General features: G+C 45.1%; 1 protein-coding gene and 1 pseudogene across 1 annotated transcript in view; both read left to right on the top strand.

The window, feature by feature from the left end:
- LOC124091047 (olfactory receptor 2AT4-like) overlaps positions 1-21,066 on the top strand; it is a 49,765-nt gene that overhangs the window by 7,753 nt on the left and 20,946 nt on the right. The gene's annotated exons all lie outside the window — the stretch shown is intronic.
- On the top strand, positions 7,938-21,055 carry LOC124091049 (olfactory receptor 2AT4-like; annotated as a pseudogene).

Below are 21,066 nucleotides of genomic sequence, written 5' to 3'. Positions count from 1 at the left end.
TGCAGGACACCTGCACCGCCTCCCCACTCTCCTGCGACCCCCTCCCCTGTTCTAACCCATCCTCCACATTCCACCAGACGACTTCCAAACACTAAGCTTACAGTGCTGATGATTGCATTCAAGAAGACCTTGTCCTTCTTCAGGAGCAAAGGTTTATTCCTTAACCTAACATTCCACACTCATCACCATACACCTGCAACCTACTTTCCAGCCCCACCCAGTCACAGGGCCCCCTCCTGTCTCCCTGCCTCTGGCCAGACACCCTTACTCACCCTCCAGCCACCTTCACCCCCACCCACACCTGAGTGTTTCTAGACTCCTCTGGACGCGGCCGAGCTCACCTCCTACTTCTCCACAAGTCCTCAATCAAGGAGCAGCCAGCAGCTGACCCAGCCATGGAGTTCCTGCTGCCAGCTCCTTGGCCCCAGCCACCCTCTTCCTGCCACTCCTCTAGCGTCCCTCCAATGAGATAGAGTTCTGATGTTTCTTTCTCTTCTGGAACCCTGTTTAAGAACAAGGTGAGCCAGGAAGTCCCATCCCAGGACCAACACGGTCCCGAAGAGAAACAGTGGAAGAGTCTCAGCCTTTCCAGGGTGAAAAGCCCCAGAGGAAAGGACACATGGGGGTGGCCTCTGTGTGGCTGTGGTGGTGACAGTCCCAAGGCACTTCACAGTTTGCAAAGTACTTTACACAAACTATGTCACTACACCTTGACTGGAGCCACTCTGCTGGTCCCATCACCCTCCTCCACAAAGGGGAAATTGCAAAGGCAGAGGGAATGGAGACACCTGCCCAAGGACGCACAGCTGGTTAGTGGTAGAACTGGGATTTGAACCCAGGTGCTTGTGGCCCCCACAGCGAATGCCCTTCCCTCAGACCACACTCCCCCTGGTGGCAGAGAAGGGCATGACAACACTGGGCGCTGATTCTGGACTTTCCTCCCCAGAGCTCCACTGGGTCCTGCCCAGGCTGGGGAAGGCAGACTGGGTTCTCCCTGGATGCATTTATAACTTCATTTTCTTCCTTGTCACTTTTGCATCTGCCAAGGCTTCATGCAGGTGGCAAGGGGCAGTGGGAGTGAGACAGGGAGAGACAGATTGTCACCATTTCTAGCCCTTCCAGGGCAGAGTGGTGCCAGGGCCCAGCACAGGCAGAGCCGGTCTCTGTGGGCTGAGGGCCGGGCTATTTTTCTGTTTTGAAGTTTTAAATATTCCTGAGATGTAGGCTCCTTCCAGAGATGTCACTGGACCTCCCCACTTGCTGAGGAAGGAGAGACAGTGGACAGTGAGTGTATGAACCTCCCCAGAGACAGGCTTGTGTGATTTGGGTGGAAAATGTTTGTGCCACTTTCTTGCATCCTCTACAGCATTTTAACCTGTACCATATTAGACAGCACTTCCACACGAGGAGTGCCGGATCCCCGAGCAGTGGCCCACAGGAGGCTAAGGCAGGAGGACCGCAAGTTCAAGGCCAGTCTCAGCAATTTAGTGAGACTCTGCCTCAAAATAAAAAAATAAAAAAATAGCTGGGCGCGGTAGTGCACACCTATAATCCCAGCTGCTCAGGAAGCTAAGGCAGAAGGATTGCAAGTTCAAAGCCAGCCTCAGCAAAAGTGAGGCGCTAAGCAACTCAGTGAGACCCTGTCTCTAAATAAAATACAAAATAGGGCTGGGGATGTGGCTCAGTGGTCAGGTGCCATCGCTGGTACAAAAGTAAATAAATAAATAAATAAAAAGGACTAGAGGTGTAGCTCAGTGGCAAATCACCCCAAGTTCAGTTCCCAGCACCGAAAAAACAAAACAACTTACTGAACAAACCCTCATTTCTTTCTTTCTTTGTTTTTCTTTTTTGCAGCACTGTGGATTGAACTCAAGGCCTTAGCACAGGCTAGGCAAGCACTCTACCACGGAGCTACATTTCCAGCCCTTATAAACCCTTATTTCACAGAAAAGGAAACAGATTCTCAAATGTGCCAGACTTGAATCCAAATCCACCTGGCACCAAGATCTGAGCCTTATTCACTCTCCTGCCCTCAGTCCTGTTTGGTGGTGAACCGACACTCCCAGCATCCTCAGGGGATTCTCCCATAAATCCCCTGAGGCTTGTCCCCAGCCCCCAACTCACAGCACCAGGTCTGTCAATCTAACCTGTAGCCCACTCTGTTTCTAGTCGCTTCTCTGCCCCTGGAGACTCCTTTAAAAACCTTGAGAGTCAAGAGGCACCAGCCTTGGAAAGGGATCAAACTCTAACTCTGATAAAGGCAGGTTAGGTGTCTGAACCTCTCTGAGCTTCCTCATCTGATAAAACAGGGGTAATAAAAATTACTGCTTGGATTAAGGGAATGAAGTATGTGACCAGGGCACAGCCGTTAGCACAAGGAAGCACTCAACAGGGGCAGCCGTTATTGTTATGACTCTTCCTGCTCCTTCCTCCCTACAAGCTCCCTGGCTGGACTTCCTCCTCTAGCCTCTCCTGCTCTAATCCACTCTCCTTGCTGCAGTGGCTCTGAGCTTTCTGAAACGTGTCACTATGATGTTAGTGTCCAGTCCAGAGGCTGTGTCTAGCTTTCCAGTGTCCTTGGGCTGAGTCCGTACTCCTTAGCCTGGAATTTGAGACCTTTCTCCCTCTGACCCCCACGGACCCCTTTCGCCTCACCTTTTGAGACTCTCAGCCTCTCCGTCTACACTGGATTCCAAACAAACTTCCACCTAGCCCCCTAACATGCCTCCTGCCTTTTCCCCTTCGGTGACTTTGTTTACCCCTTCCTTATTGGCCTGGGACAAGGCTCCTCATCTGCTTATAATTTGGGATTTGGAAAGCTGTCTTCCCTGAGACAGGCCTGCTTTGTCCTCCCCTCCTCTGGGCCTCGAGACTCCTGAGTGGCACAGCTCACAGCGTCTGTGGAGGCCAGCTCTTCCCTTGGCCACCCCACTGGCCTGTCAGATGGCTGTGACGAAATGCCCCGCGTAAAGCTAGTTTGATTCAATGTGGAATGAATGTGGAGCTGCAGTTCGAATCTTAAAATGGCAGCATCAACAGTCAGGCCTGGTTAATCCAGAGGGGAGAGAACTCATGGGGCTGGAGGAAGAGGCCGTCATGGAAGGCTACCTGGAGGAAGATGACTTGGAATGACAGGGCATCTAGAAAGGGCAAGAACAAGAAAGAAGGAGAGAGTGTGAGCAAGCAGAAGAGGGAAGGCTGGGGAGCCGAGCCGCCTCTGCTGTCACACTTGCTCCTTTAGCTTCAGAGCATGCAGAGGGGCCCCGCAGCCCAGTGGCGCACACACTTCATGATCACAGAGAGAATCTCACAGCCCTTTCTCGCATTGTTGGTGGGCACAGAAGCTGGACTGGGGGTGAGCAAATCTGAGAGTTCAGATCTGCTTGGGCTTGGGTTGCTGTGGACAGGCCACCCCCTCCACCTGAGCCTGTTCCCTGTCTGTCACCTGGCGGTGCCGATTGTTGTTCAGTCAGCCCCCATAGACCATAAGTTTTATGTCCCAGTGAGGACTATTAATCTTGTTGTTCGAATTATCAACAAGGCCCAGTGGTAGCTGCTAACAAACCACCCGGGAGTCCCCCATAACATTACTCAAGGTCACAGTGGAAGGGGATCTCAAGGGGTCAAGGCCCCGGCAGACAGGGAGGCATAGAGCTTGGGAGTTTAGTGCCACCAGGCTCAGCCCTGAGCTGGATGGGGAGAGGAAGGAGCCATTGCAGAGGCCTGGGTAGGACGGCTGGGCTGGGCTAAGCTGCAGAGGCACAGGGAGGGACCCAGCTCCAGGAGGACGGCGTGTTGGGAGGAGGCGGTGAGGGCCCTTCACCCAGCTCTGAGAGGGGCTGTGAAGGAGGGAGCGGCTACTCTCTTTTTGCTCTAGTTTATGGCATGCTGGGCTGCCTGGCTCTGCTGCTGAGTTGCCAGCTGTGTAACTCTGATCAGGTTATTACCCTCTCTGGGCCTCCCCATCCCTTTGGCAAGAATAAGGGAGCTGGACCAGAAGCTCTCGACAGAGCTGATGGCTTCTTATTATATTGCAGGGCTGGACAGAAAGCCCTGAGATTGTCAGGATAGCCATGGCCCTATCTCTGCCTCTGGAAAATTAGGAAGCAAGGTGCCTGTGCCCCACTGATGTGTTGGCTTTCTTGAGAGGGGTCAGAATGAATCCCTGGCCCAAGGAACCCCCAGGCCTAGAGAGAAACCGATGCATATGTTCACAACAAGCCCCAGATGAGCTGGGCCTAGGCAGGCGGGCTCCAGTGCCTCTCCCATGCCGAGCCTTTAGGAGCCCTGGGCAAGGAGCAGTATATGGCGTCTGGTGAAAGTGCCACCAGCTCTCTGTGTGACCTTGACCAAGTGTCTCCCCTTGCTGACTCATTTTTATTTGAAAAACAGGGGACATGGAGGTTAGGCAACACTGTTTGCTTAAGGCTCTGGTGTTCTGGCATTGCCCAGCAAACTCTGCACCTTCATGGTCCCGGTGGGTGGTGGGAACAACTTCTTAGAATTACTTAGAGAAGTGTGGTTTGTATTTCTTTAGATGCTTTGAGAAAAATCTCCACTGACTGGTCCATTATGGGAAAACGTTCAGTTTAACTCATGTTAACCCTTTCATTTATTAATTAATTTATTTAAAAAATCATTATAGAGGGTTTATTAGGTGTCAGGAAGCAAGTGTAAAAAACTTATGCTCAATGTGAAGCTTGGATGTCCAGAGCTTTTTTTTTTTTTAATGAAAACAAGCCCAATCTCTCTCTTCCTTAAGTCATTTCTCAAAACAGCATTTTCCTAGCTATTTGCAGCCTCTGCTTAGTACTAAGTCCATCTGAATCTATTTTCAATGCCCTCAGAACAAAACTGATTTGTAGCTGTCTCTGATGTCAATCTAAGAAATAGAGGAAAATAAAACCTTTCCCCTAATTTTCCATCTGGTGGAATCAGAACTTCCAACTTCTCTAGGTAGCCTGGCTGGTGGCAAGGGTCAGAGCCTGAGCCAGGAAGCCTGGTTCTAGGACCAGCTCTGTCATGGGCCAGCTGTTGTACTGGTGGCAACCCCTCTCCCACCCCACTCAAGTCCGATTCCTTCATTTGTGAGGAAAGGACATGGACGCCATTATCTGTGGGGCTGTTTCCACTCTTATATATTCTGCAACATGAGAAAGATTTTTTTATAAGGAGAAGTCAAAGGTGGTGTTGGGAAAGCCCAAGGTGTCATCAGACTAGAAGTGGCAGTGTTCCAGAGGTCACATTACCTGGCCCTAGATAGCAATAGAGGGACAAGTCTTCCCTCAGCTCAGTTCTGTGGGTTGAAAAGTCTCACTTTAGAGGTCGTGGGCTGCTGGGATTGCCCAGTTCATTTTCTGTTGCTATAACTGAATAGGAGGCCTGGACCACAACCAGGTGGTCACAGAAGCTGTGATAGATGTAGAACTGGGAAATATATAAAGAATAAAGGTTTATTCGGCTCATGGTTCTGGAAGTCCAAGAGCATGGTGACAGCATCCGCTGGGCATCTGGTGAGGGCCTTCTGCTGGGTCATGATGTGATGGAGGGCATCACAGGTTGGACAGAGCAACCTATTAACTCTTCCATTTCTTAAAAGTCACTGATGCAACCATGGGGGTCCCACCCTCATGACTTCATCTGGTCCTAAGTATTACCCAAAGGCTCCACCTCCAAATGCATATGACTTTGGGGGATGTCTCAACATGCATTTGGAAAGGGACAAATGACCAGACCATCACACCTGGTAACCTTCCTCCACAGCCTCGGGTGAGAGGAACGATTCTCCGCAGTGGTTGGTCTTCTCTTGTGACACTGGCTCTACTACTTTTCAGCTCTCTGTGATGCCCTTTGAAGTAGGACAAAGACAGGAAGCTCTAGGGTAGTGCAGGAAGCCACTAAAGAGCGACATCTGCAGCATCCAGGAGGAGGGCAGACCCACAGAGCGACTTGGCGGGATGTGGGGCCCGCTTCCCCGCCATGGGAAAATAGAATTCAACTTGAATGCCATGAGGGGACAAAACTCCTTCTATTAAGAACATATAGCTGTACAAAGTCAGCCCTCTGAGGGTGTCTGATGGTCTGGGAAACCGAGGGACTTTCAGTGTTAAAACCAGGACAGCTCTGGGCAAATCAGGATGTCTGATCACTGTACCATGTGACAAGGGACTAGATACAAAGGCAGGTCCCAGGGCACCCAGGTAGTGTGAGACAGACACAGAGAGCCCCAGCACAGGGGCACAGAAGGGGAGTCCAGTTAAAGATAAAGATAGCACAGGACAGGGGTCCTCAAGAGGATGGACAGACAGAGACAAAGGGCAGACATGGCGTCCCTGCCCAGATGGAGTTAGAGGATGGAGTGGGGCACAGAAGAAGAGGACTTGAATCCAAAGCAGAGCAGAAGTGGCTCTTCCGGCCATCCCTGAAGGAACCCTCCAATTCCTCAGAGTTCACGGGCACAATCCTTATGGAGGCTGTGGACAGTCCTGGAGGCCTGGAGGAGAACCTCCAAGTAAACCGCATAGCGTTTTTCTCTAGGACCTGACCTCACGCACTCTCAACCAGTGCATCTGTTGTCTTCAGAAAGTCTTGAGTTAAAGAAGTCCATTCAGGAGTTGTGAAGAGCTCCCTGGACTGGGATGGGTGTGTATTCAGTGACTGTAGTCAAGAGCACAGTGTGACCGTGGGCAAAGTCTGGCTAGTGACTGCTCAACATTTCTACGCCCCGAATGTTCCTTCAGCTGTGGCTGCAGCACCAGCCTAAAACATCAGGTCCCCTTAAAGGAGCTACCTGATTTTATGGTTGACATTTAAGCATTGGAATGGATCCATTTCAAGTCTTTTTCTCATTTGACTTCCAATCTCGCAATATTAGGAATGTGGTTCACGCATGTAACTTTTTTGTTTGTTTTAGAACCATTAGATCTAGGTTTAGAAGGCTGCTTAAAGGTTTTTAATCTAGCTCCTATCCAAGTATTAGATCTCTTCTGTAGCATCCAGCCCAAAACACTCCACCCTGCATACATGTTGTTGCATGGAATCCACTGATTTCCAAGCTACCTTCTGCATTATGCAATAGTTCTGATGGAAGGAACCTTCTTCCCTCTGTGGGCTGCACTCTGGGTCCCTGAGTCTGCTGCCACTCTTGGTAAGTGTCCTTCCTTCTTCCCATAGCCCTTAGGCATTTGCATGCACCTCTTTTCCTCACTTAACAGGACCACCTCTCTCAACCATGGCTGTTGAACACTTCACAATCTGGGCGTCTTAATTGTGCAATGAAAATCCTGACCCTAAGAAAATGTGGATTACAATCTATGGTTGGAAAGAAAAAAAAAAGCACATGCTAGTTAAAGTATCCCTGATGTGTCCAGACGTGTCCTAATGTTCCCAGTTCTGTCTGTAGACACAGGGCTGTGTCTGATCCACTGTAGGAGACATTACTTGTGATGGATCAGAGGACTCCTCGACTGTCTCTGCCTAGTGGGCATTCCCTCTTTAAGAGACCCTCTTCTTCCTCATCTTCTTGATTTTCTTCTTAATCTACCTGCTCATACAGATGGGTAATGCCCTGCTCCCAGTGGCTGTGCTGGCAGAGGCCAGCCTTCACAAGCCCCGGTGCATCTCTCTCTCTCTCTCTCTCTCATTCTCTCTCTTTTCAGTAGTGGGGATTGAACCCAGGGTGCTCTACCATTGAGCTACACTCCTAGCCCTTTTAATTTTTTTTTTTTTTTTTTTTGCTTTGAGACAAGATCTAGTCAAGTTGCCCAGGCTGGTCTTGAACTTGCATTTCTCTTGCCTGCCTAGTCTCTGAGATTGCAGGTGTGCACCAACACGCCAGATCCATGCATTTCCTTCTGATCAACCTTCCCAGTCCTTGTAACCACTATCTCCAAAATGCTGTCCCTATTTCTGTTGGGGATTGCTTCCTCCATTTCTCCACTTACTTCTAGCAGATGTAGCTTTGCCACAGCTACTGCTGCTCAGAAGCCTTCCTCCTGGTGGTCATGGCCTATGACTGCTATGTGGCTGTCCGTCACCCACTGCACTCTCTCATCCACATGACCCCATACATCAATGCTGCACCGGTGACCAGTGCCTGGCTCACCGCCCTCCTCCTGCCCGTCCCAGCAGTGGTCCAGACCTCCCAGATGGCATTCGACAACCTTGCCTACATCTATCACTGCTTCTGTGACCACCTGGCTGTGGTCCAGGCCTCCTGCTCCGACACCACCCCCCACGCCCTCATAGGCTTCTGCATCGCCATGGTGGTCTCCCTCCTCTCCCTTCTCCTGGTGCTTCTGTCCTACGCTCACATCCTGGCCTCGGTGCTTCGCATCAGTTCCCGAGAAGGACGTTCAAAAGTCTTCTCCACCTGAGATGATGGTGGACATCCTCTGTAGTTTGAATATTGGGTACACCACAGAGGCTTTGTCCCTAGGGTGGGGCTATTGGCAGTGCCATGAACCTTTAGGAAATGGGGTGTTGTTGGAAATTCTGAGGTCATTGGGGATTGTGAGACCCTGGTCTCTCTCTCTTTACTTCCCTAATCACTTTGCTCCCACACACACATCTGCTATGAATGCACCACCCTTGCCAGAGATCTAAACTGATGATGCCACTTCATCTTGAACTGGAAACTCCAGAACTGTGAGCCAAAATACACCTTTCCTTTTATGAATTAATTGTCTCAGGCATTTTGTTATCGTAACAGGAAGCTGACTAATGCAGCGCCTGCTATTCATCCCTTGCCATTGCCAACATGGCCTATAGAGCCCACCTGCTGAGAATGCTCTGTGCCATTCTCATGCCTGTGCTCAACCCTCTCGGCTACATGCTGAAGTACTTTCATTTGCAGGCAGCAACAAGGAGGAATCTCACTTAGTGTTGAGCAAATTAAGACTCAAAATGATATAGTACTCATCAATTATATAAAGTTTAGGACCAAGCAGAACTAAACTACTTTTTTAAAATCAATGCTTACAAAGGTCATAATCCATGAAAAAAGAATAACTATCATAAAAATCAGAATCGTGTTCACTTTTAGGAGAGGAGGAGGGTGGTAAGCATTGAGAAATCCCAGGGGCTTGTGAGGTATTACCAGTGTTCTGTCCTGAATGGTGACACAGGGGTTTGTTTTAAATGAGACTGTACACAGTGGTGTGTTGCTTAACAGGGATAAGTTCTGAGAAATGCGTCACTGGGGGATTGCATCACTGGGCAACATCACAGAGTGTGGCCAGCTACACCCCAAGGCTATAAGAAATGTATTGCTCCTGGAGAACAGATGAGCAAGAGCATGAGATTAAATAAAGTACCAGAGAATATGATGCAATCAAAAGAAGAAATAGATACAAAATACAGGGGGCAGCCTCCAGAGCAGCCCAGCACACTGGTCACAGTAAACTTTTATTTTTTTTAAAGTAGGACTATACACTACAATAACTATTTAAGAGTATAGTAAGTACCTAAAATGGTAACAGCCATTTATTAGCATTAGCAAGCATTATTCTGTATAATTGTGTGGGCTGCACTTGTATACAGCTGGCAACACAGAAAGGCTGTTCACACCAGCCTCACCTCAGACCCAGGAGGAAGATGTGGCATTATGACCCTCTGATAGCTATGACATCACAAGGCAAAAGGAATTTTGGGGCCTCATTAGAGTTTTGGGGTTTTGTTGGTTGGTTGGTTGGTACCAGAGATTAAACTCAGGGGTGTTTAACTACTGAGCCACATTCCCAGCTTTTTGAAATATTTTATTTAGAAATGGTCTCATTAAGTTGCTTAGGGCCTCCCTCAATTGCTGAGGTTGATTTTGAACTTGGGATCCTTCTGCCTCAACCTCCAGAGACACTGGAGGCATATATCACCATCCCTGAATTAAGCAGTCTTTACTGAACTTTTGAGCTCGAGGCCCAGAATAAATCAGAACAGTCACTGCCCTCAAGATGCTCCCAGTCCAGGGAGGGTTAAAGATGTGGGTGCAAATAGCACAGGTGTTTGTGCTGAGGGAAGCAGGGTGGAATCCAGGGATGGTAGGAGGGGAGGTTGGTGTTCAGTCACAGTAAGCATGTTTCTTAGGAATGTTTCAACCCATGGCCCCTTCTACTGCCTGTTCCGAGTCACAATTATCACTGTTTTAGGTCAAAATAATGAAACAAGGCACAAGAGTATCATTTCTCTAACTATGTTTTATTCTTATTTATTATACATGACAGCAGAATGCATTTAAATTCATAGTACACATATAGAGCTCAATTTTTCATGTCTCTGGTTGTACACAAAGTAGAGTCACACCATTTGTGTCTTCATACATGTACCTAGGGTAATGATGTCCATCTCCATCTTTCCCACCCCCAACCCCCCTCCCTTCCCCTCCATCCCCTTTGTTCTATCTAAATTTTCTCCATTCCTCCCATGCTCCCCACCATCCCCGTTATGGATCAGCATCCACTTATCAGAGAAAACATTTAGCATTTGGTTCTTTGGGATTGGCTAACTTCTCTTAGCACAATATTCTCCAACACCATCCATTTACCTGCAAATGCCATGATTTTGTTCTCTTTTAATGCTGAGTAATATTCCTTTGTGTGTATATACCACAGTTTCTTTATCCATTCATCTAATGAAGGGCATGTAGGTTGGTTCCACAATTTTGCCTTTGTGAATTGTGCTACTATAAATATTGATGTGGCTGTGTCCCTGTAGCATGCTGTTTTTAAGTCCTTTGGGTATAAACCGAAGAGTGGGATAGTTGGGTCAAAAGGTGGTTCCATTCCAAGTATTCCAAGGAATCTCCATACTGCTTTCCAGATGGCTGCACCAGTTTGCAGTCCCACCAGCAACGTATGGGTGTACCTTTTCCCCCACATCCTCTCCAACATTTATTGTTGTTTGTATTCTTAATAGCTGCCATTCTGACTGGAGTGAGATGAAATCTTAGAGTAGGTTTTCTTTTTTAATATTTATTTTTTTAGTTGTAGTTGGACACAATACCTTTATTTAATTAATTTATTTATTTTCATGTGGTGCTGAGGATTGAACCCAGGGCCTTGCATGTGCTAGGCAAAAACTCTATAGCTGAGCCACAACCCCAAGAGTAATTTTGATTTGCATTTCTAGCATATATTCTTGAGGTAAATAAAATACTTACACCAAATTCTTACTTGGGACTTTCTGTTTATATTTCAAATAGCATGGTTCATTTTAATCTGTTATTCTCCCCTTACTTTTTCTTAAAAGTATCTTCCCAGACTTGTTCACACTAACATTACCTAGTTTCACTTTTGAAGACTTAGTTATTTATAACTAGATTTTTTCCCTAAGTAATGTGTTTTAAATTTTATCATTAAAGTCATAAAATCTCTGTCACTGAATGCTTCTTCCACATACATGTAAAATCGGACCGGTTACTCTGAAAGAACCAATGGATCAAAGAAAATCATCGAGAAAATTAGAAAATATTTAGAAAGAAATGAAAACAACCTACTATAACTTATGGGATGCAGCTAAAATAGTAACTAGAGAGAAAATTATAGCTGTAAATGTCTACATTATAAAGAATAATCTCAAATCATTAACCTTTCATTTTAAGAAATTTGAAAAGAACATCAAATAAAACTTGGATTCAGACACAAAATCAGAGCAGATAAATGAAACAGAGAATATAGAGAGAGGATTCCAATTACTAAAATAAACAGTAAAATGAGGGGCTATTACTTCTCATCATATGGAGATAAGAAATGCTAAAGGAAAAGACCACCACTCAATATCTGAAACAAGCCTAAACAAGCCTGTAATTCCAGTGGCTTGGGAGGCTGAGGTAGGAGGATCAAAATTCCTCTCTTGAATAGAGGGAGTAGACACAGAGACGCTAAGCAACTAGTGAGACCCCGTCGCTAAATAAAATACCAAATAGGGCTGGGGATGTGGCTCAGTGGTTAAGGGCCCCTGGGTCCAATCCCCCAGTACCAAAAACAAATAAATAAATAGAATCTGAAACAAAGAGCTGGGTTTTCACTGGCTTCTTTGTGGAGATGCTGCGGTTTACAGCAGTCTGTTTCCTAGTGACTGAGGGAGCTGCTCCTGTACAGGGCTGTGGAACGTGGACATCAGGGGAAGCTGGGCTTCGGGGCAGGGCGGTTTAAGGACTGGTCTGCCTTCATTGTAGAAGCGTGGTGACAGAGGGAAGACATTCTGAGTGACTTTGGGACGTGTGAGCTGACATGAAGCTGTCATTGGACAATAAGCAGGTTTAAAACAAGTTCTGATAAGTATTTATTACCATGGCTACAGAACAACCAGTCATTTCCTAGAAATAAGAGAACAATTTTATTCTCAGAGGTAATAAAATCGTATTCCATCCTATGACGCAATAATAGCAGTTCTTTAGAAGGTTAGCTTTTTCCAAAGAAGTCTCCCCCAACATTTTTACTCTCCTATTTTGGTTCATTTCCTAGTAGAAAACTCAGTAAAAAAAGAACCCTCTTAAAAAGGGATCTAAACTTGGATTTTGTTTGATTTTCCCTACTTTCCACGATTCTGCCAATGGTCGCACTCCATGTGTGTTCTTCTGACCCAGGCACCCAACTCTTTTTATCAGCTTCAGCCACACATCCCCCAAAGCCTTTAGTCATTCTTGTGCTGCCAAAAACATGGCCTTTAAAAGTTTATTAAAGATCTCTATTGTGTCTGAGAATTAGGAAGCAGAACAAAAAAATTCCACCCATTGATCTGGCAATTCTGCAGGATTCTTTGCTTTTAATTGAAGAGTGGTTAGATTTTTACCCCCTAAAACATTTTCTGTATTTACCTTTATGGTACTAAAGCAAAGATCCATACACACATTTAGCCCAACCCAAAATTCCTCTCTTGAATAGAGGGAGTAGACACAGAGAAAAGAAGGTGGTACACATAGCTTCTACTTGTTCCAAACCATCTTCAGCTCCATCATGAACTTCACTAGATCAAAAGGAGAGCAATCTCTGCCCCGCTGCCATTGGTTTAGTAATCCCAGTTTGCCATTGTAAATCTACAATCACCAGAGGTCTATTATGGAAATCTCTGCTGCGGACTGAAATGAACTCCTTGTGCGTGTTTTTCTCCTGGTTCTGGGCAGAAGCATCAGCCCCTGGTGTAAGAGGGTCATGACAATCATTGCTGAAACTTGGTGTTCCCAGTCTTTACATACGGGTCAGATGGTTCTGCCCATGTGTACCTGTGCTGTTTTAAGATGTAATAATTGCTTGGCACAAAGTTCTACTTCTAGGGATCTACTTCTTTAAAGAAATATTCTGGCACATGTAACCCAAAATGCATGTTAAAAGGACATTCATCACAAACTGTTCACAGTAGCAATAATTGGATCCAACCTAAATGTCCCAACAGGTGACTTATTAGAGAAACTACATCCTTATTATGAAATACCAAATATGAGATCAAAAGAATGAAGTAGATCAGTCATAGAAAGATTCTAAGATTTATTGTTGAATTAAAACTATTTTACACAATAAGTACAAAATGATTCAATTTATGTTAACAGAAAAACTACACACTCACTTAGAAATGCCTGGAAGAAACAGAACATCAGTGATTAACTGTGGAGTGGGAAGGGGGAATATGGAGAAGGGATGGCGTGAGGACTTCCCAGTTCACTCCATAAAGCTCTGCACTGGTTAAAATATTTTATAATGATAATATATTTATTAATTGTTAAATTTCCAAAGTTGATGAAATTAATATATGTATTAGTGAAAAAGTGACAGAATCAGAAACAGAGAGCAGTAAAGCCAAAGGAGGGAAGGAGAGAGATGAGGCAGAGGGGTCTGAGACGCATGCCTTTGTCCCGCCTGCAGTTAAGATGTAGCTTTCTACCCTCACTGTCCTTCCTCGAAACCTTGGCATACTTGTTATGGCACAGCAGCGGCTCAGTCTGACTATTTTGCTTCATTAAATATCAGCTCCTACTTACTGAGTGCTTAGTGATTGACAGGCTCCCGACTAAGCAACCCAGCTCTGCCCAGCAGCCTGTGAGGCAGGTGGTGCCTCTCCACCCTCTCTACAGGTGAGGAACCCCCGCAAGACTCAGGTCTCAGCTCCTGGATAACATGCTGCTGAGCCAGGTCCCACTCCTAGCTCTGCCACGGCACGCCATGTGACTTTGAGCAAGTCACTTCACTTCTCTAGATCTCAGTTTCCCCAAACGAGCAATCTCGACTCTTCTTTCCCCGGTGGTTGCGAGGACTAGTTGAGGAAACAGGAACAAGACTGTTCCCCTGGTGATCAAGTTCGGAGGCCCTTGAGGGTTGCCAGCGCTGCTATTTTCACCATCAGCCAGGTCTCCCGTTACACCCTGGAAAGTCGCTCCCAGCTGGCAGGCAGGTCTGTGGTCCCAGAGGAAAGCCAGCTGGAGGTGTGGGGTGGGGTGGGGGATCCCAGCAGGCGTGGCTGCCAGGAGGCACCTGGGGATTTAATGGGCTGTGGCTCAGCTCTTACCTGGCCCTTCCCAACAGAGTCAAGTGTGACTCCACAGAAGGCACTCAGGAGAACCAGGCTTGGCTGGTGAGCTGGGCTGGGGATGGAGTGTGCAGATGCAGACAAAGGCTGGGGTGGAGACAGGTTCGGGAGGTCAGGGTGTAAAGGGCCCCGGTGCAGAGTCTGGGAACACACACCGGACGTATGAATGACAGGGTCTCAGAATCTATGTCAGCTGTGCACACAGTCCTTGTGACTGTAGGTCAGACACAAGCAGGCCAGAGCAGGGATGTGCAGTCACCAGCAGGAGGCTGCAGATCTGGGAGGAGAGTCTCAAGAGGAGGCAAAGCCAATGACAGCAAGAGACACGGGGATGATTAATGAAGCATCTGTCAGCTCTGCAAGAGTCACAGGCAAGGGAAATGTGGTGCAGGCAGGGAAAGGGGAAAGCAGGTCTGTTTAACTCCAAAGTTAATGGACCTACATTATTTACATGTATTGCTCCCCCGATAGGAACAGCACCGTGGGAGCCTCCTGACCAAATTGCATAGGTTTGGAGGTTGCCATCTCTGAACACCTCCCTGTCCAAACAGAAGGGATGCCCAAAATTTTATTTTTACCCGAAGAAGAAAATTTTTCTAAAGGCTTTATTTATTTATTTATTTTTAACAGATGGAAAAACTGAGGCTCAGAGACCCAAAGTCACAGCAAGTGAGCAACAAGCCTGGCTGAGGAGCCAGGACTCTTGGTTGCCAGGAGGGGTCAGAACTTTGTAGCAAGCTGGCTGCAGAAACAACCTTTTTTCTCATCTTTTACCAGCCAAGGCCTTGGATGAGGGCCTTCTCTGACCTCCAGTTTCTTCATTGTTGAAGTAGCACAATCCCTCCTTGGCAGGTTGTGTGATGACAGAAGTTGAGATGATGTTCATAAAAGTGCAGGTTGAACATTCAGATGACTGGCTTTTCTGACCTTTCTCTCCCCTATTGGTACAGAACTTGGTTCTTAGGCAATCTCTACAGGGAAAAGCCTATTAAGGAAATGGTCCCCGAACAATTCCATTAATAACCTGAAGCATCAAAAACACTCATGTCATTAAAAATAAAATCCCTTATTCTAAATGAATAAATAAGTGTAAAGAAGTAAAAACAATGTTCCGATTTTTACCAGTGTTCCCTCAATGCTCTTTAAAGATATCAGGTACCAAATTCTTTCAAAAACATTTTTTGGTGTTGCTTCTCATCTAGCTGGTGCCCTAAGGACACCTTTCACTTGTCTGTCACTCAGTCCTGCTCTCCAGAACAGTGGTTCAGGGGATCAAAGTGTTCTAGTGCCTTTGGGGTAAGCACAAAAACCTCAGCTGGCTGGTGTGTTCTGTGGTCCCAAATAAGTAGGGCAGCTCAGGCTCCTGGCTGGATCACCCCTGGCTCAAGGCTGACAATCCAGCCTCCTGGAGTCTAGTTCTAGTGCTGTCACCCCTCTTACTGTGTGTGACCTTAGGAAAATCACAGCCCATTTCCCAGCCTCCCTTCTGTGTCCCCATCTATATAAAAAAGGGGTTAGACTAAAACTGCTTAATCACTAATGGCTCCTTCATGCCTATTTTATGATTCATCAGCAAAAAGAGGCAAATTGAGGGAGCTGCATTCGGCTCCCATCTCTCCAGCAAGAGCTCCTGGGAGGAGCAGTGGTGCATTATTAAATAGAAAACAATCAGCCCCCGTTACTGCCCTGAGAGTGCACTTGGTCTGGTAAAGTCATAGACACATAAATAGACCATGACAACCCAGTGTGATCAGAAATATGACACAGGACAGTACAGGAAGTTCAAGGTTTGGAAAAGAGGCCACTGAGCCAGCCAGGACCATGAGGCCTCTCAGAGGAGGTGATATTTTGAGTTGAGTTTGGCAGAAGCACAGGCCAGGTCGGGGGTTGCCATGGTCTAGGGGAGGATGAAGTTGCAAGGTGGTGGGTTTGGCTGGCAGGCTACGGAGTCATCTTCCCTAATGGAAGATGTGCTGGCTGGGAGTCAGGACACTGGGTTCAGGACCTGTACTTCTGGTATAAATTTGTTGGTTGACCTTGGAAAGACGTTCTGTATTTCTGGGCTTCAGAATCAGCCAATGTCCTCACTGTTTGATGGAAGTGAGGAAGAGAAATTTTGGTAAAATGGCACTCAGTGGCTCTGAGTTTTAGCCCCTCAAATGCCATCTCACCCTAATTCAGTGATATTTAATCCATAGTTGACTTTTCTGAGCCATAATGACATTCAGGGAAATATAGCTAGCATCTGTTTTGGGTTTAGAAAAACACAGCCGTGGGCTTGGCAGTTGGGTGTGGTTAACAGGGTTAACCCTCCTCAACAGAGGTGCAGGGGTTTTGGTTTCCTGCCTGGGGAATGGGGCCGACCCTTAGAACTCTCTTTCAAGGGGGCATTCACAATAAAGTGACTGTCCCATGTGTCGTTTAGAAAGACACTTTACCAGCCTTCACTCTCTGATGGAGTACCAGGCCACATGCTTAAGAGAAAAAAACAAACAAACTCTGGAATGTGGAGATCAGGCAGTGAAATGGCACTAGCAGCAAAGAAATGTGGAAGGGAAGAGAAAACCTGTGCCTCGATCTCTAGTCTCATGAAAACCTCAGCTTCCCAATTCTCCAGATTAGAGAAGAAAGGATTGATGGAGAGAGGGTTGGACTCCAGTCCTGGACCCATGACTGACTGGCCACAGGAGCTTGGGCAGAGCCTTAAACTTTTTTTGTCATTTGTCCATTTTTGTAAAGGAAAAAGCTGACTGGACATTTTCAGGTTTGACATTTTTGCAATTGAGTGCCATGACAGGTATTTTATGGGAGCTAAGAGAAATGGGAGAGTTCTGAAAAAATCAGGGAGGCAGTAATCTCAAAATCATCGGTACTAAAGAGGCAATGATACCCATGTGCACACAGGCTCGCTCCTGGCTCGTTTATTCAGGAGAACATCCAAAATAGCAGAGAAGTCCTATTCTTCCTCATTAGAGACCCCCAGATCTGTGGGTCCATAAGGGGAAGCAACTTCTTAGGTGGGGCTTTGGCCTTTGGGCTCTTGTCACAACACTGTGTTATTCTCTAGTGACAATGGCTCCTAAGTCTACGTTACTATAGTACCTACCTATCTGTGGCGAGGGAAGCCTAGTCATGAAATGCTCAATTGGAAACACCTGCTGAATGACAGTTGCAGCTAGGAGGAAGGATCACACAAGGATGTGTATCACACAAGGATGCCCTTCCATCAAGGGGCAATTGGGCATTCTACGTAATGTTGCCAACAATACACCTGTAACTTGGACTCCAATTGGAAGTGACTCCTCCCACAAAAAGCATCCTCTGCTGTTTTTTTTATTGTAACGTGACAACAGTCACACACCAGAGGCAAGCAATATATTCAGTTGTATGTGTTTAAGGAACACAGAAAAATAAAGCCCACAAATGTTAGGCATAGATATGGCTATTTAGAGATCGGCTACAATATAGCTAGATAAATAGCACATTTCCAGCAACCTAGAAGCCTCTCTGCCCCAGACCCAACCAATCCTCGACCACAGTGTAGCTGCTGTTGCTACCACCATCATCATGGACGAACATTTTCTGTTTTTGATCTTCGTCTACATGGAATCATGTAGCATGCAATCATTGGGTCTGGTTTCTCTTATTCCATATTATGACTGTGAGCTGTATATATTAAGTCGCATGTAACAGTGGCTCATCATTTTTCATAGCCATTTAGTACCTCATTGTATGACTATACTACCATCTGTCCATTTTACTGTCATGGATATTTGGGCTGTTTCATTTGGGAACTGTAAGTAAAGGCTGGTAGGTACATTTTCTATTAAGGCAAAATTTATGGCATAAAAATTACCATTTTAAACTATGCCGATTAATGACTTTTAGTACATTACACAATGTTGTACACTCATTATATCTATTAAATTCCAATACATTTTCACTACTTCTATATCCCTTAAGCAGTCCCCCCTGCACCCTGCAACCCCCATTTTTTAGTTTGGCAATCACTAATCATTCTGCCTCTATAGAGGCCTATTCTGGACATATTCTATAAATGGAATCATACAATATGTGCTCTTTATATTTGGCTTCTTTCATTCAGCATAATGTTTAAAAGATTCATCCATGTCTTTTCCTTTTATGACTGAGTAATATTCATGGATAAACCACATTTTGTTTTTCCATTCATCCATTAATGAATATTTTAGTATTGTACTTTTTGACTAACATATACTTCTGCAATGAACATTCATGTACAAGTTTTTGTGTGACACATTTTCAATTTTGGGGGTGTATTTTTAGGGCTATGGACATAGCACTCATTTTCCTTGGCTATGTGTCCAGTAGCAAGATTGCTGAGTCACAAGTTCTAGGAGGTTTTGCCAAACCATTATGCAGAGTGGTTTACCAGTTACCAGCAATGTGTGAGAGCACTCACTAATCACTCCTAATTTCACTAAAGCTTGGAAGCTCTTCACATATTAGCAATCCTGGTGAGTATGTAGTGTTTTCATTATGTTTTAATTTACATTTCTATGAAGGCCACAGATGTTGATCACTTTTTCCTGTGCTTATTCACCATTTGGATGGTCTCTTTGAGGTACCTGCCTAGTCATGTCTTTCTCCCATTTTTCTGTTATTTCATCTGTTCCTTTCTTATTGCTTGTGGGAGATTTGTATATATGCTGTATACATGCCCTTTGATATATGCATTGAGAATAGTTTCTCCCATCCAAGATCTTATCTTCTCACTTTGGGTTGTGTGTGTGTGCGCGATTTTATTTATTTATTCATTTATTTGGTACTAGGAATTGAACCCAGAGGCATTTTACCACTGAGTCACATCCCTAGCCCTTTTTATTTTTTATTTTGAGACAGGGTTTTGTTAAGTTGCTTAGGGCCTTTCTAAGTTGCTGAGGCTGTCTTTGAACTTTTGATCCTCCTGCCTCAGTCTCCTGAGCTACAGGAATTATAGGCAAGTGTCATCACATCTGGCATTATATTTTAATTGACATAAAATCTACACAGAAGATAATGCACAGATTTAGGTATAATTCAATGTGGTTTCATAAATATAAACAAACATCCATGTAACCACCACTCAAATCAATATATAGAACATTTCCATCACTTCAGAAAGTGTACTCTGATCACCTTCTTGTCAATCCTCACCCCTGTAAGCAATCATTGTATTGACTTATGATACCATAGATGAGTTTCGCCTATCAGTTAATATCAGTTAAATTGCACAGCATGCACTCTTTATCACTTTCTGGGACTTTAATATTTTCCACTGATCTATTTTTCAGGTCTCTAATGTGTCTTCCATTATGTTCAGTTTGCTACTAATGTTTATCCAATGAATTCTTAATTTCAAATATTGGATATTTTTATTCTAGAATGTTTGACTTTTAAAAATAGAATTCACTCTTCTGTTGAAATTCTCTGTTTTAAAGTCCATTTTGCTAACATTTTCCTCTATTTTCTTTAACATAGTTATACCAAAGTCCTTGTTTGCTAACTCAGGTATCTGGATCATTTGTTTGACAACTTTTATATTATGTTTTTTCTCTTAACTCTTGGTCACACTTTCCTTCCTTTTGCATATCTAATAATTTTTATTGTGGGTAGAATGTTATGTTAAATTCATGGAGATCCTACATGACATGTCTCACCAGATATATGTTCCCTTTTCTCTATTAGGCAGGTTGAGTAAGGAGCTTATCACATTGATGCTTGAGTTAGGTCAGGCTGGGTTTTAGTTCTAGTAGGGTTTAGTCTAAATTTGGTCTGTTTCTGTTCCTAGGCATGACTGTCCTGTATTTTGAATTGATAACATTATTGATCTGTCCCCTCAGCCCTGAAAGACTAGTAGATTTGTTTCTTCCTTTGGAGGGTTTGAGTAGCTCCTTGGCTGCCCTTTACCCCCTCCATGGCATCCACCCCCATTCATATAGCTTCAATGCTTGGGGAATCTTTTGAGGGGTATAATAGTGTGTTTGAGGCAAGCCCTCTTTTATTTTTTATTTTTTAAATGATTTAGCTATTTTCATTTTCTCACTAGTCTTTTAAGCATCACAAAATCATGAGAGATTTTGTTTTTTTAGAAGCCCTTTAGCTCTCCAGCCTCCCTTGCATAGCTCCAGAATTCAGATGGCCCATTTGAATTTCTAATCTATTTTGCAAGACTGTCTTTGACTGATAAAAGGTTTGCTTCTTTCTCCCTCTGCTCGGTCTGAGTTCAAAACCCATGATGGCCCTCAAACCAGACATTTCCAGAGAAACAAAGAGCTGGTGATTGTTGCTGCTGAAAAAATTTTACAAATGGATTTCAATGAAATTTTGGTGAATGGATCCTCTCACCAGTCTCAGTTTGCTCCCCCAAATTGGTTTTGCTATGTCTAACAGCTCTCTTACAAGAACAAGTGGTGATTGTTAATTTGCTTTGGAGCCCCCCAGGTCCCAACATGAAGAGTTCAATTTTATTCTTAATGCACTTATGTTTCGTCAATTTATTTAAAAATGTGATTTGTATAATTTATCCAGGTT

This window comes from Marmota monax, unplaced genomic scaffold (assembly GCF_021218885.2).
Source record: "Marmota monax isolate L192 unplaced genomic scaffold, Marmota_monax_Labrador192_F-V1.1 WCK01_AAM20220418_F8-fsc00068, whole genome shotgun sequence".
In the NCBI taxonomy this organism is placed as follows: Eukaryota; Metazoa; Chordata; class Mammalia; order Rodentia; family Sciuridae; genus Marmota; species Marmota monax.
The sequence above is the reverse complement of the archived record's forward strand: the minus strand, read 5'-3'. Positions and strand labels throughout refer to the sequence as shown.